Raw genomic sequence first — 16,244 nt, 5'->3', positions numbered from 1 at the left:
TTTCCTTTAAAAAATATAGGTTTTGGGATCTTAGTTTTTTTGTTTTATTTTTAGGTTGGAAAGGCATGAATACATACATGAATGTTGAAGGGTAGCCATACACATAGTATTACAAAGAGTAATAAGTAAAAGTTCCCAGCTTTCTTCTACCCCATTTCACTGCCAAGAACTAGCTACAGGTACTTCCAAACATTACCTATTTTAAATACATGGACAAGTAGGGGCCCCTGGGTGGTTCAGTCAGTTGAACTTTCGACTTCAGCTCAGGTCATGAGGTCATGGTTTGTTGGTTCGAGCCCCACGTTGGGCTTTGTGCTGCTTGGGAGGCGCCTGTTGGGAGGCTGCTTGGGATTCTCTCTCCCCATCTCTGTCTACCCACCCCCCCCCCAACATATGCATGCATGCTTGCCTTCTCAAAAATTAGCATTTAAAAAATACATGGAAAAGTAATAGCACAGCCACATACCTTAGGTATACAGACATACAAATATGCATATATGTAGGTATACATATATATAATGTATATATACAGTATATAAAATATAAACACATATAATGAGGATTTTCCTTCCTTTTTTAAACATTACTTTTGTCCTTCTCCCTGGAATCAGAATAGCTATTAGATGCACTACTGATTTTTGCCTAACAACACCCAAAATTCACATGCTGGCTTAGACTGAGACCGCTTCTGAATGGCAGGTGGGAATAAAAACACCTTCCCCTACTCACCATACATGGCTGTGTCCTCAAAACGTGAACATACTTGGCTTTAAACAACCTACTATGGATTCTTTCTCGATTGATTCCAAATCCTTTGCAGTTGCCACTTCCAGCTATATCTGTCTTAGAGTATCAAGTCTCTGCTCTTCATGGATATAGTCCTAAAGAATGTCCTTTTCCATGAAATTACCTCCTTGAAGCATGGCTCCTGTTCTGACATTCTGAGATGGGTCTGAAAACTATGGCCTAGCACCCGTATTTGTGAGTAAAGTTTTATTGGAACCCAGCTGTGCCCATTTGTTTGCATACTGTCTTCAGCTGTTTCACATTACAACAGCAGAGCTGAGTAGTAAGAGACTGTAGAACCCACAAAACCTAAAATACTCTGCCTCCTTACAGAAACGTTTGCTGACTCACATTCTAGAATAGGGTAAAAAACAGATTGTTTTTTCCCTACCAAAAGTTCTAGAGGAATTGAATCACATACTCCATATTCAGTGTCTTTGTCCAGGCTGAAGAGTTTATTTTTTAAAAAAATACAGATGACCCCTGAACAACAAGGGTTTGAACTGCATGGGTCCACTTATCTACAAATTGTTCTCAATAAAGTAAATGTTCTCAGTAAAGTATATGCATTTTCCTTATGGTTTTCTTAACATTTTTTTTTCTCTAGCTTTATTATAAGAATACAGCATATAATTAATGTAACACACAAAATTATGCATTAATTATTTATGCTATTGGTAAGGCTTCTGGTCAGCACTAGGCTATTAATAGTTAAGTTTTTGGGGAGTTAAAAGTTTTACTTGGATTTTCTACTGCGTAGGAGGGGTCAGTCCCCCTAACCTCCATGTTGTTCAAGGGTCAACTGTACAAACAAACAAGCGCCCTGGCTCTGACAGTAGCAATGGTGTGCTGGTAAACGTTTAATCACTTGCTCTCGGCCACAGGGGAGCCCTGGATTATACCATTTGCTGATCTCCATGGTGTCAATAGTTCCATAATGGCTTACCTCAAGCTAAAAAATGTGATGTCACTGAACACGGAATTGGGAAGAGATGGCCACAAATGCTAGTGCAAACTAGCTCCAGCAAACCACTGGCTCCTCAGGACATCAGTGGCCCAAACGTACTTTATTTTTTTATTTAAATTTTTAATGTTTGTTTATTTTTGAGAGAGAGAGAGAGAGAGAGTTGCAGAGGGGCAGAGAGAGACACACACAGAATCTGAAGCAGGCTCCAGACTCTGAGCTATCAGCACAGAGCCTGATGCAGGGCTTGAACCCACGAACTGTAAGATTATGATGTGCCTGAGCTGAAGTCGGACACTTAATCGACTGAGCCACCCAGGTGCCCCTCAACTGCCTACTTTAAAGATGAAGACACTGAGGCCCAGAGAGAGTGTCTTGCCCAAGGTTGGAACAGGGACTGGAACCAGGCTGGAAATCATTCCCCAGTAGAGTCTGGCTGCTTCACAGGGAGTTATGTCCTTCATAAAAGGAAGAGTAGAGGAAGGAAAGCAAAGGAAGTTCTTTGCCAGGCCCATGGTAATAAATGTTGGTTTTTATCATTATCTTCACAATTTGGGGCTCAGGCTTCTTCAGCATGTGCTTTGAAGCTCACATCAGGGAGAGGTAGTGTTCTTCACACAAGACCAGGTTTCATGCGAACACTTGACAGTGGCCTGTGTCAATTAACCAGCAGATGCTGAGGTTACCAGACTGTAAATTCCAGAAAGAGAGGGACTGCCTGTTTGTGCTATTTTCCCCAGTGTCCAGTATAGAACTGGGCACTTGGTAAGTAGACAGTCCATAAATATGTGCTCAAGGGATAAAGGAATGACACCCCACCATCAAAGTGGAGCTTTACTCCAAGAATATGGCAGGTATGCAGAGGTTAGATCCCATTCCCTTCTCCCATCTGTGGCTAGGGCAACAAGAGATGAAACATGCTCGTATGCTTGCAACATTTTTTTTTTTTTTAGTTTATTTCTTTGAGATTGAGATAGAGAGCAAGCAGGGAAAGAGGGAGACAGAGAATCCCAAGCAGGCTCCACGCTGTCTGCAGAGCCCAATGTGGGGTTCGAACCCACAAACCATGAGATCATGACCTGAGCTGAAACCAAGAGTCGGACGATTAACCGACTGAGCCACCCAGACGTCCCTGCTTGCAACATTTCTAAACTATCAGCTGCAGTATCCAAGCTGCTTCATCAGAGCAGGAGAAGCTCTGTGGATGGAGGAGCAAAAGGGAGGACAGAGTTAGAGAACTGTCTTCCTTTGATGTATATATGTATGTAATTTCTACCTAGAACTTGTTCTGACAGAGCCTAAAGCCAAGGAAAAATCCAGTGAGAGATCCCACCTACCACACACCACGATGCAGGACATTGCTTTCTGGTAGGAGCTGAGGAAGGGCCACTCAAGGTGGCACATCTCTGAAAGTGGAAAGTGAACGAATGCCACGATTGGGTTATCATGATATTCCAATAAGGCTACACAGCTAAAAACAGCAGTGAACATGGCGGAAAGGAAGGCAGTGTTCTCTGGAAATGACTTTTTGACCACTTGGTAACTCTCACACAAACCCCTACACACTTGGCACGGGCTCCCCATGGGCATTTCGCTGAACCCACAGGTCCTGTTTGCCACATCACTGCCGCAATCTGGATGCACAGACAGATCAGCTCTTGGGGCACAGGAACAACCAGCCATCTGTGAACCTTGCTGCATTTTCAGGAGGCCACTGGGACTCATCATCTCTTATGCGGAGACATACTACTAAAAATTGCCACAGTGAGGTTAAGCTTGGTCCCAAATACCAGAGGTTAACACTGTCCATGCATGGGGTGCTGTATGTGTTTCCATTTAGAGCAAACATCCCAAACAATAAGCAGGACCAATGATTAAAGCCTCCAAAGCATTTCCTACACCAGTGGCTCTCAAACTGTGGTGCAGGAACTCTAGGAATCCACAAGGTCAAAACAACTTTCATAATAATACCAAAAGGCAATTGGCCTTTTCCTCTGTCACGTGTTCAGGAGTATACAGTGGAGTTTTCCAGAGGCTACAAGATGTGACAGTGCACCAGACTTGAGTGCAGAAGCGGATATAAGAATCCAGCTGACTTCTATTAAACCTGACATTAAAGAGACTGCAAAACTATAAAACAATGCCACTCTTATCAGTAACATTCTATTTTAGAAAATAAAATTCTCTGTTAATATAAATAGGTCCACTATTTAAAAAAAAATCAATCATTAAATATAGTAAAACTTTCTGTTTTATATATATAGTAAATATCAAAAGATATAACCCACATAAACGAAAGCTTAGTATGCTAGTTTTTAAGTGTAAAGGGGTTTTTGAGCCTCCTCAAAAGTTTGAGAACAGCTGTCCAAGAGGCTGCCCATCCCCCGCCCACCCCTCGTCCTCACGCTTGTGAGGAGGGTTATGTATGTTAAGTACGTTGCAGGAAAGACGTGCCGTTCAGATATCTGGCTGAATTAAGAAAGGCAGCCCATTCTCCTTCCTGGATCTCTGAATTCATTAGGGCAGGCTCTGTGCCGAAACCTTCCATCTCACCCCATTTTCCCCTTATTACTTGGTGTGGATTCCCCAATCTGCCAGCTGTGGATTTCCCTATCCTGCAAGCCCGGGCGCGGTGAGAACTCTCTGGTGAGACCCCGCACACCCTTGTTGGGGTTAGGACTCCCCAGTGAGGCCCGCACACCCTCCTTGGGGTGAGGATTCTCCAGTTCGGCCGGCCTTAGAGCCTGGATGAGGACTCCCAGCGAGGCCCGCACAACCTCTGTGAGGACTCTCCGGCGGCGTGCACAGCCGAGGCAGAGAGACGAGGAGAGCCATTTCCAGTCCCTGAACCCTGTCCCCCGCGCGGCACAGGCTGCAGACAAGGCGGAGAGGTCAGTCCCCAGGAGCCAGTCCGTCCCCGATTCTCCCCCGGGCCTTCCCCGGCCTCTACCCAGCCTGTAGCCGCTCCACGCGCCTCGGCAGAGGCTCGCGCCGTCTGCCTCCGGGAAGAGGGGGGCCGGCGCTCCTTCCCCGGGACATCCGTCCCTCCGGGCCGGTACTCACCGCTAAGTGCACGAATGGGATCTGAGCGTGGGCAGGCGTCAAGTGCGGGGCACGCTCCCGAGCGCTGCGTGGATCTAGGGGCAGCCGCCTCCGCGCCCCTCCCCCTGCGTCCCCCGGGGCCACCCGCTGATGGGCGGAGCAGGGGCGGGGCGGGGGGCGCGGGGCCCGGGCGCGGCGGGGTAGCGGCCCGAGAGGTGGGGCGGAGTCTCTCCCGGCTGCCCCGCCCCGCCCGGCTGGAGAGACTTCGCCCCTGGCGGGAGGGGGCGGAGGCTAAGGGCCCAGCCGCAGGAAGCGGGCGGACGCGTGCTCGGGCCCGTACCACTTCGGCGGGCCCCGTCCTGGGAGCAGAGTGACTTTCGCTCGCTTTGAGGTATAGGGTGTGACTGTCCGGCTCGCGCCAGGAAGGGGTGGGGAAGAAATGTAGTTGTTTTTCTTTTTTGCTTTAAAAAATGATTTGGCCATAAAGGGAGAGTTTTCGTTCTTCAGCTGCTCCAGTACGTGTGGTCACTTGGCCCCTGTCCCCACCGCCACGCCCCTCTCACCCCCTTGTGCCCACCCCCGACCTCTACTCCCGCCTTAATTCCTTGCAAAGCGTGCCAAGTGGGCCTCGGAACCATGCTGAAATATAATAGGACTTCGACGTTTCCATGGTTATGAATGCAGTTTCTGGTGTAAAAAAAATTTTTTTTAACGTGTGACAACGATTTATAATGCAGGCTGTTTACCGGTTAGAAATGAGAGAAATGGCCGAGAGTTGACGCTGGATGGACCTTCTTCACCAGACCTGCTTTTGTTGGGTGATTCGAGTTGCACCCTCTCTAGCAAAGCTGACTAGAAAGAAGTGATTCAATCTTTCTAGATCCAAGGTGGTGAGGTTTTCCTGCCGATTTATATGGAAAACTACTGTAGTTTTCTATCTTGAGTATCTGAATAAACAGCTTATAAGATGAATAGCTAATAGCTAATACTAATTCCCATTGGTACCGGTTAGTTGCCATTCTGTTCCTCTGTGTAGGGCCGTATGATTGGATCTTTCAATATCTTAATCAACTCTGCCATCTGTCCTGTGAAGTGAAAAATATTACCCCATTTTGCAGATATGAAATGCTATAGCTGGGATTCAGTCCTCATGCCTGTCTGTTTCCCAGGTCCATACTTTTCTCATTATACTATTCTAGGGTACAAGCTATCCCTAATTATATCTAGTTTTTAAATATAAAGGGTTGTATTTAACTTTGAAAAATGAGATATTTACTATATTTCCAATATGGGAAAAGCCTTCCCACACACTTTCTAAATTCATTCATTCTTCCTTTGCATGTTCTTTGTACAAATTTTCCTTGAGTGTCTATCCCATGCCAGAGGTTCACCACAAACTCTGAAAAATAATAATAATAGAATTCCTTTGGAAGTTAGGTGATAATGTTCAATGATAACAGGCATATAACACAATAACTGATAATCCTTGGCAGAAAATAATGAAATCAAAACTCTAAAGGGAACTGGAATTTATTAATAAACACTGGTCAAAACCATGAAGGAAATACATTTAAGAGTTGGTGTTCTGCCACTTTGATTTTATGAAAGACCTACCTTAGTACCTGTTTTTGCTAACTGAAAGAAATCTGAAGAGGATTTTTGCTGTTACAAAAAAGATGAAAAGTGAAAATAACATTCAGTGTTTGTTTTGCAGCAAGCTGTTCCAGATGAGAGGGGCCCCATCAAGCTCCTTCCCTGCGAACTACGCTCAGCACCTCAGCATCAAGCCGCCGTAGCTTTGGACTGTGTCTGTGAGCATCTGTGCTTGTATCTGGATTTATTTGGTGCATCTATTAGTAAGATGTGTCCTAAGGTATTGGAAAAGCCTAAGAGAAGCTGTATTTTGGGTCTGGGAATGCTGAAAAACTTTTCCACAGAAATTAATGGTAATTGCTTCTTTGCTTTCTGCCATTTTGGTTTCATAGGAACACTCTACTTTCAGAAAGCATGAGAAACCTGTAGTACCCACATCACTCGGCTTTGTTCCCCTCTAGAAAGTCACCAGTGACATGCAGATTGCAAATCCACTGGCCTGCCCTCTGTTCTTGTCCTCACTGACTGCTCTGTGTTACTTGACACTGGTGACTAGTCTTTCCTTGAAATTTTAACCTCCTTTTGGCTTTAGAGCCCTCTGCTTTCATCACCTCTCTGTCTTTGATCTCTCTTTCTTAGGCTCTTTCACTATACTTTTTCTCCTCTCCCTTTACATGTGATTCCATATGCTGATGAGCTTTTATTCATTTATTTTCTCTGTGCAGACTCCCTGTCACCTGTAGCTGAAGCCTGCTAGGTCTCTGTCACTGTTCTTAACTCTCTTCAGGTCTCCACATGTTTTATTTCCAACCACTTGTGGAGTCTCACCACCTGGATATTCCAAAGACACCTGCCATTCTTCACATCTAAAATGAGAATTCGTCATCTTGTCTAACCATCAGTCTATCCCCTCCTTCCCATCCAGTTTCTTCCTCACTCTGAATCTCACATCTTGAATTTGGGTCTTATGGTGTGTTGCAAAAGCTAACCATTTAAGGGCTTTAGAACCATATTACTATGCTTATACAGGGCCCACCTGATAAACATTTCTGCCATGGTACAAAAGACTCTGCGAGAGGTCTAGAGGAATGTATAAACCTCATGGACCTTGTGAGAGGAAGCCAGCCAGCCAGCTGTGGAGCTGCTCAGGCACCGCAGATCACTCCAGGGGCCAGTGGCAGAAGGACCTTCAGTTGAGGTGACTGCACTATTGTAGTAGCCTCACTGCCAGAAGTTTCTGCTACTATAAGTAGAACCATGAAGATGTGGTCAGAGACCTGTTATGCTCCGAGGAATGCCTTATTGTAGTTCACACTGACTTCAGTTACTTGTATAAACTGGACTTCCTTGGTATAGAAAGGTCCTAAAAACTGTACCCAATTAACTTTGTATCACGCTTTCCAATTTATAATGCACTCACATATTATTTAAAAAAATTTTTTTAACGTTTATTCATTTTTTGAGAGACAGACAGAGCGTGAGCAGGGAAGGGGCAAAGAGAGGGAGACACAGAATCCGAAGCAGACTCCAGCTGAGCTGTCAGCACAGAGCCCAACGTGGGGCTTGAACTCATGAACTGAGAGATCATGACCTGAGCCGAAGTCAGATGCTCAACCGACTGAGCCACCCAGGTGCCCCTTGCACGCATATTATTTAAGAAAAAAGAAATGGTGTCAGAGAAAGGCGGTCTGAGAGCACATTCATATGCTGTTCTCCTGGAGAGACTGAGTTTGACAGTCTGACCACCTTTTGAGAAACACTAGTGGTGGTTCCAAACTGAGTGTTTCTTGGAATCACAGAGAGCACCTATTAAGAATACTGCCTCTGGTGTCCCCCACCTCCTAGAATGTCTGATTAATTAGGTGAGGGGTAGGATCTGTGCTCAGAGTCTGAGGAATTTAAATTCTACAGGTGATTCAGCTCTAGCAGGCCCACAGATTGGCACCAGGGAGCTGCTACCTGGAGATACATGCTCCATAGGGCGAGACCATGTCACTTTGTTCATCACCCCTAACCTGGAGCCTGGCACATGGCAGGTGCTCAGTATGAGTTTCTTGACTCTTTCTTACTGTCACTTTCTTTCTGCCCCCTCCTCCATTACACTCTGTTCAGTGTCCTCTAGCACGGTACAGAGGGGAAACATCTGGCAATGAGTGAAGCATAAGGTGGTCCTTCCTGAAATGCTTGAGGGGACTCTAGAATACCTACGTTCATTGCTGAATGTGTCTTCCTCATACTAGAGGAAGTTTGAAATAAATGTTTTCTGTTCCTTTAAAAAATGCTATATATTGATAATAAGGAAAGTCAGTGCTTAACTTCATCTTCACCCTCCCTCCCAAGTATCCAACTGGTACCCCCTTCCACGCCTCTCCTGTACTTAATGTTTGTGCTTCTTTTCTTACCGCCCAAGTGCCTGAATCCTTGAGCTGCTTTCCCCAGACCCGCTGGCCATCTGTTTTACAGTTAACACTGCCACCCCCCCCAACCTAAATAGTGATAAAAGCCAAATGTGATCAAATGTCCCATTGAATCTTCACAACAACCCTTTGAGGCTGGTGACATTCTTACCATTCCACAGATAAGGAAAGTGAGATTCAGGATGATTCTAACACTTCAACTGGCAAATGGTGATGCTGGGGTTTGAACTAAGGGTGATATAACTCCAGAGCTGGTGCTTTTAACCTCGATGCAATGATGTAGAATTTTATTTAAGTGAAATCATGGGATATTCTGAGGCTATAAATCATTTATTCTCTGCAGAAAAGAAGAGGAACATCAGTGTTCTAGGAGAGAACTTTGGTCTATCACCGTCTAGAATTCCTTATTCACTTATTTTCAGGGCCTCTTCTCCCTAATCATAGTATAAAAAACCCCTGATGCAGCCCTGTAGTTTAGGTACACATCGGTAAAGATGCTCCTCATCCTGGGGGAAGGAAATATTGGAAGTTGGGGGCAGTAATGTCATTGTTCTGAGGCTGCTCTGCTCCTGACTTGATTTTTTTTTTTTTTTCCAAGAAAATGGTTTGGTAACATCAACAAATGAGAGTTAGAAAAACAGCAAATTTGTCACTAGTTGGGCTCATTTCTGTTTCCAGTTTATGAGGAGACTGCTTTCATGGGTTAGATTAACTACTATTTAAAAATCTTACTACGGCCCCTATGCCCTTGTGCTCTCTTCATTCTTTTCCACCCATTAGTCATTTTGTCCTTCATTTGGGGTATTTCTTTTTGACCCGTCTTATAGTCACTGTAAAAGCAGTGCGTTCCCCAAACTCATTTTTCCTAAGCTACAAAGCAGACTCACTGTATGCATAGCATCCACCTGGGCCCTCTACCTGTTGTCCCCACAGGGAACCCATGTGACATTATTTTCATGCTACTTGCTGTGTATGAGTAATAAAATACTTTATCTCTGACCCAAGAATCTTGTGTCTTCTGCCAACATCCATGAAACAGTAAGAAGCTTATTTATTAGCTTGTGTACAGTAAAATCTTAGTTGCTGGCACTTTTGGTGACGTGATGGGATGCTGGCAGAGACAATCCTTTCTGGAAGACCCTATGGGTTATGTTAGTGGGCAAGAGAGGACTTCCAGGATCTAGTACCAAATGCTTTTACCCAAGTGGTGATCAAGGGGCACAGGAAGTGTCCTCCACTGCCGTCCTGTTAATATATATTTAGAAGCTAAGTGATAAGAAACAGCCTTGAAACAATTTACCCAAACGATGTTTTGGTTGTGCTCACTCTCCTCGAGAGTAGAATGAGAAAGGGATGTTATATGACAGTGGGGTGGCCTAAAGTGGCTGTAGCTGCTGAGTCAAGGAATCCCCAAAGTTTCAATAAATGCTGTCAACAATATGGAGATAGAAACTTAAGTGGATCAAAAACAAGTGTTGATTTGGATGAGCCCAAGCTGTGGGCTTGAAACTGGAAGTTGATGCAAGGTCTTGTTTATGGACAAGGAATTGCTCTGTCCCTCTGCACCTCCTGACCCTTCCCCTCCCCCATTTCCCAACTTCGGCTGCTTTCAGGAAAAAGCTGAGTATGCTTGGGGAACTTCAAGAAGGGGGAAGCTCAAAAATTTTTAGCTCTGTTGTGCATAATTGCCCAGGTTACAATTCTGCTCAGTTAGTGGAGGGGGTTGGGGTGCTAGATGCAAGGGTAGCTGAGGGCACTGAGGACTGTGGAGGAAGCTGCATAATATGCGCAAGGAAACTGGTACCAAGCCTGTCTTGAGGAGACCAAGGATTTAAAAAAAAAAAAGCCATCCTCCAAAGCCTGACTTCCTCCTCTCCCATCTGCATCCCCTTACCTTCTGGACTTCCCTTTATATGCCTATTAGGCTTCTTAATCCATTGGTCCATGTTCCCGTAGTGTAGTGGTCCTCAGCCAGGGTGATTTAGTCCCCCCTTCCGACCCTAAGACATTTGACAATGTCTAGAGATATCTTTGATTGTCACGACTAAAAGAGGGAGGGTGTGTTCTACTGGCATTTAGTGGATAAGAGCAGGGATGCCGTAAATATCCTACAGTGCACGGGATGCATTCCCCAAACAATGATCCTACCCAAAACGTTAGTACTGCCAATATTGGGATCCTTGCTGGGGGCTGGGGGTGGGGGGAGCATCCAAAAATCAACTGATGGGGTTTGGGCAACTTTTTCTGTGAAGAAGGAAAATTAAAGTGACCTGGTAGGGCGGGCTTTTTGGGCTGATTCAATGTACTACTGTCTTTCATTGCCGAACGTATAACTGATATTTATGTTGTACGTGCTTGCATTGTGAATACTTATGAAGTCCAGAAGGGATTCTTCTATTCGAAGACTGTGGTAGAGAGGTAATCTCTGTCTTCTTACTGGCGGTCTAGCAAAAAGAATATAAAATCTGAGAAGAAAAGGAATTCACAGCTTTAGACCGCTATTGCACAGTCAGAAAGGCAATTCCCTAGTACAACATCGCCACCTGCCGACCCAGGCATCAAGTGCACCTCTTTTAAAAAAGCTGGGGTTTGGGAAGTAGATGCAGCTGTTGACCTGTTGCCAAGCTCTTGTTGAAAAAGAAACAGGAACCCTCCTGCACTGTTGGTGGGAATGCAAACTGGTGTAGCTGCTCTGGAAAAAAGTGTGGAGGGTCCTCAAAAAATTAAAAACAGAACTACCTACGACCCAGCAATAGCACTGCTGGGAATTTACCCGAGGGATACAGGAGTGCTGATACATAAGGGCATGTGTACCCCAGTGTTTATAGAAGCTCTTTCAACAATAGCCAAATTATGGAAAGAGCCTAAATGTCCATCAGCTGATGAATGGATAAAGAAATTGTGGTTTATATATACAGTGGAATACTACTTGGCAACGAGAAAGAATGAAATCCTGCTGTTTGCAGCAATGTGGAAGGAACTGGAAGGTATTATGCTGAGTGAAATAAGTCAGAGACGGACAGATGTCATATGTTTTCACTCATATGTGGATCTTGAGAAACTGAATGAGCACTGGGTGTTGTATGTAAGCCAATTTGACAATAAATTATATTAAAAAAAAAGAAAAAAAAAAGACCTATAAAGACCTGTGACTCTGCAGCCTGAGGTCCCCATTTTGGGTGGGTTAACTCAGGCTTGACAACCAATAAGGAAAAGGCCCAATATATCTCACTTGTCAAATTGGAAAGTTTTTCCTCACTTGGAAATTGGGTATTTAAGGACCAAGTAGCCTGGCCCTAGCAGCATCTCAGTCTATATGAAAAAGTGGTAGCTGTTGCTTTGGGGAAACTGTACTCACATGATACCACCTGAAGTAAAGCCCCTGGCTCAATGGTGTCCTTAGTTCACAGAGGTGCACCTTAATGCTGGGGCCTGGTTCACTGATAGTCTGGCCAAGTTCAAACCTGTTAGGGGAGAGGGGAGGCTGGAGCTGTTCAACTGCTGCTCCGTATATGCCATACTGAAAATTGGCATTGTTATTCACTCACTGCATAGAACTCAAGGCCATTTTCATAACTCTGGCCAATATTCCCTATGATGAAACATATTTTTTACTGACTCTTGGGACAGTAGCCATGATTTAGCGGCCTGGTCTGTTATCTGGTCCACCCCTTGGAAGACTATAGACTGATGGATTAAACGACCCTGGCACCTGTGGTAGGAACATCTGAGACTACAGATATACAAGGGAGGAGGCCATAAATATTCTCTTTGTCGCCTAGATCGAACACCATCACTCAAGTCAAACAGCAGATGCAGTTGACAGGTTGTGGATGTGGCTGGTCATAAATGATACTGCTGTGCCTGTGCGTCAATAGCAGCTCTCAACATGGAGCCCTTGTAGACAGGTACAAACACATGGACTGGCACAACCTCACTTCATTCTGTTACAAAATCACGTGCTTCTCTGATGCTTGAGAGGGATATGCCACATATAGAAAAGGAAATTACAACCATTCAGTGACACTGCCCGTGTGACTTAACCAAGCTAATGTAGCAGTGTTGATCCAAATCAAGTTTAATGACAAATCCTGTTAGGAGTGACCTGTGCCTACTTGGGTTATATGCTTGTATGTGGCTAGAAATGGGCCAAGGAATCTCTCTCCATTAGGGATAGAGGTTGTTTTTTGGCTCATCTATTGCCTCCTGTAATTATTAGCAATGACACCAAAGATCAGCAGGTTAGTGAAATGAATAATGGATGGGCCTTAGGCTAGACTACATCCTGACTGTCTGAAATAGAGTCCTCTGGTCTTCCCTGGGACAGTCACCTGGGTCCAGGACTCTGGAAGGCATATTTGAGGTCAATACTTGAGGTTAATTTCATCTTGTTGTTTGGAGTCCCGATGATAGTAGCCTTGTGTGAGAAATTTAGTTCTAGCCTCTGTTGCTTAAAGTAATCAGAATGGCCAATAGAGTGACATACTTTTGTGACAGTTTGCTAGAAGCTAAGACAGGTAGGGGCAACAGGTGGATTGATGGGGAAAACAATCTTCCACAGGTCCTGAACATCCCTGCACATTTTTGCTAGGTATGCCAAGAATTCAAGTTCCTTCCTTACTATTCTTTCCTAATGCCATTTCTCTGGGTTGTGTTTATAGTGAACACCGTGAGGGTTGAAGTTATACCAAGTCATATGTTTGCTTCTAAATTATTGGGTGTGTGTGTGAAGAATTGAGTGAGAGTGTAGGTGAACCATATCATCTAAAAATTTGTAATTGTTGAGGCTGGGTCATAGGTACATGTGGGTTCAAAGTACAGGCTTTCTTACCACTTACTATAAAAACAGTAGATTCCCAAGTGTGTTCCTTGTTAGCAATACAAACTCATTGTATGTATTATATCCTTCTGGGCCCCTCTATGTTACCCCCATGGGATCTGGGATAAGGCTCATGCCGCTTGTTGTGTCATGAGTAATAAAGTCCTCTTCTGTGATTTACGAGTCTTGTGTCTTTTTCCAGTATTTATAAAATGGTAACAGGATCTTAGTACCTTGTAAGTAGGAGTAAAATCCCAGACCCTGACAGTATCTATATTGTTTTGTGGGGAGTGGGGGATGCTTTGATGTTTGATTGAAATCACCAGGCACAAATTTAGTTGTGTAGCTTTGTTTTCACATTGAGAAAAAAAAAAATCAGTTTGTTAAACTTGTCTTGCAACTGCCCCAAATTTTGCCAAGCTTGAAATTTGGAACTTCTCTATGTAGTCCCTTTTTAAGCTTTATTTTAAATATTTAAAATTATGAATAATGTCAGTCATTTACAAAATTAGAGAGACTAGTATAATGAGCCCCCATATAGACATCACTTGGCTTCAACAATGATCAACTCATGGCTGATCTTGTTACTTCTGTATCTGCCTCCCATTTCCAATTACTCTGTAGCACATATATACAATTATAGAATTTCATTTGTAATATAATCTGTTTTAAAATCATTGCTGGAATCTGCTTTGTTTTATGGTCTAGTATATTTGTTTTATTTATACTTCTAAAGAGCTATTTCGAAAAAATATTGCTCCATTAATAATAATTTTTTTAAGGTTTACTTATTTATTTTGAGAGAAAGAGAGAGAGAGAGAGAGAGAGAATTCCCAAGCAGACTCTGTGCTGACACAACAGAGCCCCATGTGGAGTTCGAGCTCATGAACTGTGAGATCATGACCTGAGCCCAAATCAAGAGTTGGACACTTAACTGAATGAGCCACCCAGATGCTCCTCCATTAATAATAATTTTTGAAAAAGCATCACAAGTCTCTCTCTCCCCCACCCCCGAAATATTTTGAATGTAACTAAAGCTCTATATAGTGGCAAATAAATCTTCAGTTCTGTAGTTATTAAAACAAAAAAAGAAATCAGGAAAAAGAACTAAAGAAAATATAAATTAGTAACATAAAATATTAATGAATTATTTAATATATGTAATTTACTACTTGTGAGAACTGCACCAAAATAAATAAAATATACTAATCTCTGACAAATTAACAAATGAGGTAAAATGTGTAAATACTTATTGAGATACATAACTACAAATATAGATGTTAAAATAATTTAATACAATACATAAAGTATTCTATGCAAATAATTTTGAAACTCATAAAGAGAAAGTTTCTGGCCAATATATATACAATCTATATCAGTTGTACCTTCCCCCCCTCAGAGATTTTGGTTGACTTTCGTTCAAATGCCACTTCTGTTTGCTTGTGACAATCCCAGAACCTGCTCATGCTTTGAGATTTTGTGGCTGCTTCATAGTTTTCTAAGTATCCACACTCCTGCATCCACGGGGGCTGTCCTTATTTTCCCAGCAACATCTAACAGGGGGCAATATAACCCCCTTTCCATGTGTGCTCACGGAAACCGCTGAGAGCACAGAAAGGATTGGTCAGTTTTTCTATAATGGGTTAGATAGCAAATATTTTAGTCTTTGTGAACACATACACTACTCCTTCTCATCCTTATTTTCCTGTCTTACAACCTTTTAAAACCCCCAAAACATTTAGCTCTCAAGATGTATGTGGGGGGAGAGGGGGAGGCTGTGCTCATGGCTGCCCTGGGGGACGAGATGCTGGATGCAGGAGAAGCGCCCCCTCCTCAAGCGTGAGAGTTACCTGCCCTGCGCCCCGGACCGGATTACGGTGGGCGGGGCGGCTGGCGGCACAGGGCGGGGCCTACCTTCCCGCTGTTTCCTCTTGGTCCTCCTGGGCGGTGCAACCTCTGGCTTCCAGGGCCTACCGGCAGCTGACAGCCACCTAGAGCTTCGAAGGCTACCAGCGGTCGTGCGGATGGTCTCCCTGTCGCAGGTAAGCCTCCGGCCAGGTGCGGAGGGCTCGGCGGGCACCAGCGGCTGCCACTCTGCACCCCTGCAGCCGGCCTGCGGGGCCCCTAAGCAGGGCAGCCCCCTGGGGGAAAAAAAGGTACAGAAACAGGCTACTGGTTGTGCTTGGCCTGTGGGCAGTTTTCTCAACTCTGCCCTGAAGAATAATGGCTAAAGAGTGCAGGCCCGGTAGCCATATTGCCTTTCGTTCTGGGTTTTAATTCTGACTCCAGTGTTTACTAGTTCTGTCAACTTGGGGAAAAGCTTGACCTTCTCTGGGCCTCAGTTTCCTCATTTTGAAAGCAGTGGTAATAACAATTGTTACTTCATCGAGTTGTAATGAAAATTGCGCTAATATGTGTACCGTGCTTAGAAAAGTGGCACATTGTGAATGCTCACTGCGCGTTCGATGTTACTATCAAGACTATATTTGTGTTCATTGGATTTAATCACACCTTGCATAGCCGTCTGCTGCCTTTCTCCTTCCTATTCCTACTCTCTTTCTTCTCTCTCCCCTCATTTCTTTCAGATGTAACCAAGAAATTCCTCAACTTTTTTTTTTTTTTT

General features: G+C 44.1%; 1 protein-coding gene and 1 long non-coding RNA gene across 2 annotated transcripts in view; one reads left to right on the top strand and one right to left on the bottom strand.

The window, feature by feature from the left end:
• The window catches only part of ACO1 (aconitase 1), a 65,296-nt gene extending 60,337 nt beyond the window's left edge, over positions 1-4,959 (bottom strand). Inside the window, exon 1 of the mRNA XM_045468684.1 lies at positions 4,814-4,959. The gene's annotated coding sequence lies outside the window, so the exon portion shown is untranslated. The remainder of the gene's footprint in view (positions 1-4,813) is intronic.
• Positions 4,960-5,069: 110 nt separating this feature from the next.
• LOC123593151 lies at positions 5,070-13,797 on the top strand. The gene is made up of 3 exons (XR_006710151.1): positions 5,070-5,183; positions 6,507-6,665; positions 12,585-13,797. It is a non-coding gene; the product is annotated as an uncharacterized LOC123593151 (long non-coding RNA).
• Positions 13,798-16,244: the final 2,447 nt, after the last annotated feature.

This window comes from Leopardus geoffroyi, chromosome D4, assembly GCF_018350155.1.
Source record: "Leopardus geoffroyi isolate Oge1 chromosome D4, O.geoffroyi_Oge1_pat1.0, whole genome shotgun sequence".
Taxonomy (NCBI): domain Eukaryota; kingdom Metazoa; phylum Chordata; class Mammalia; order Carnivora; family Felidae; genus Leopardus; species Leopardus geoffroyi.
This window is presented reverse-complemented; position numbering and strand designations above follow the sequence as displayed.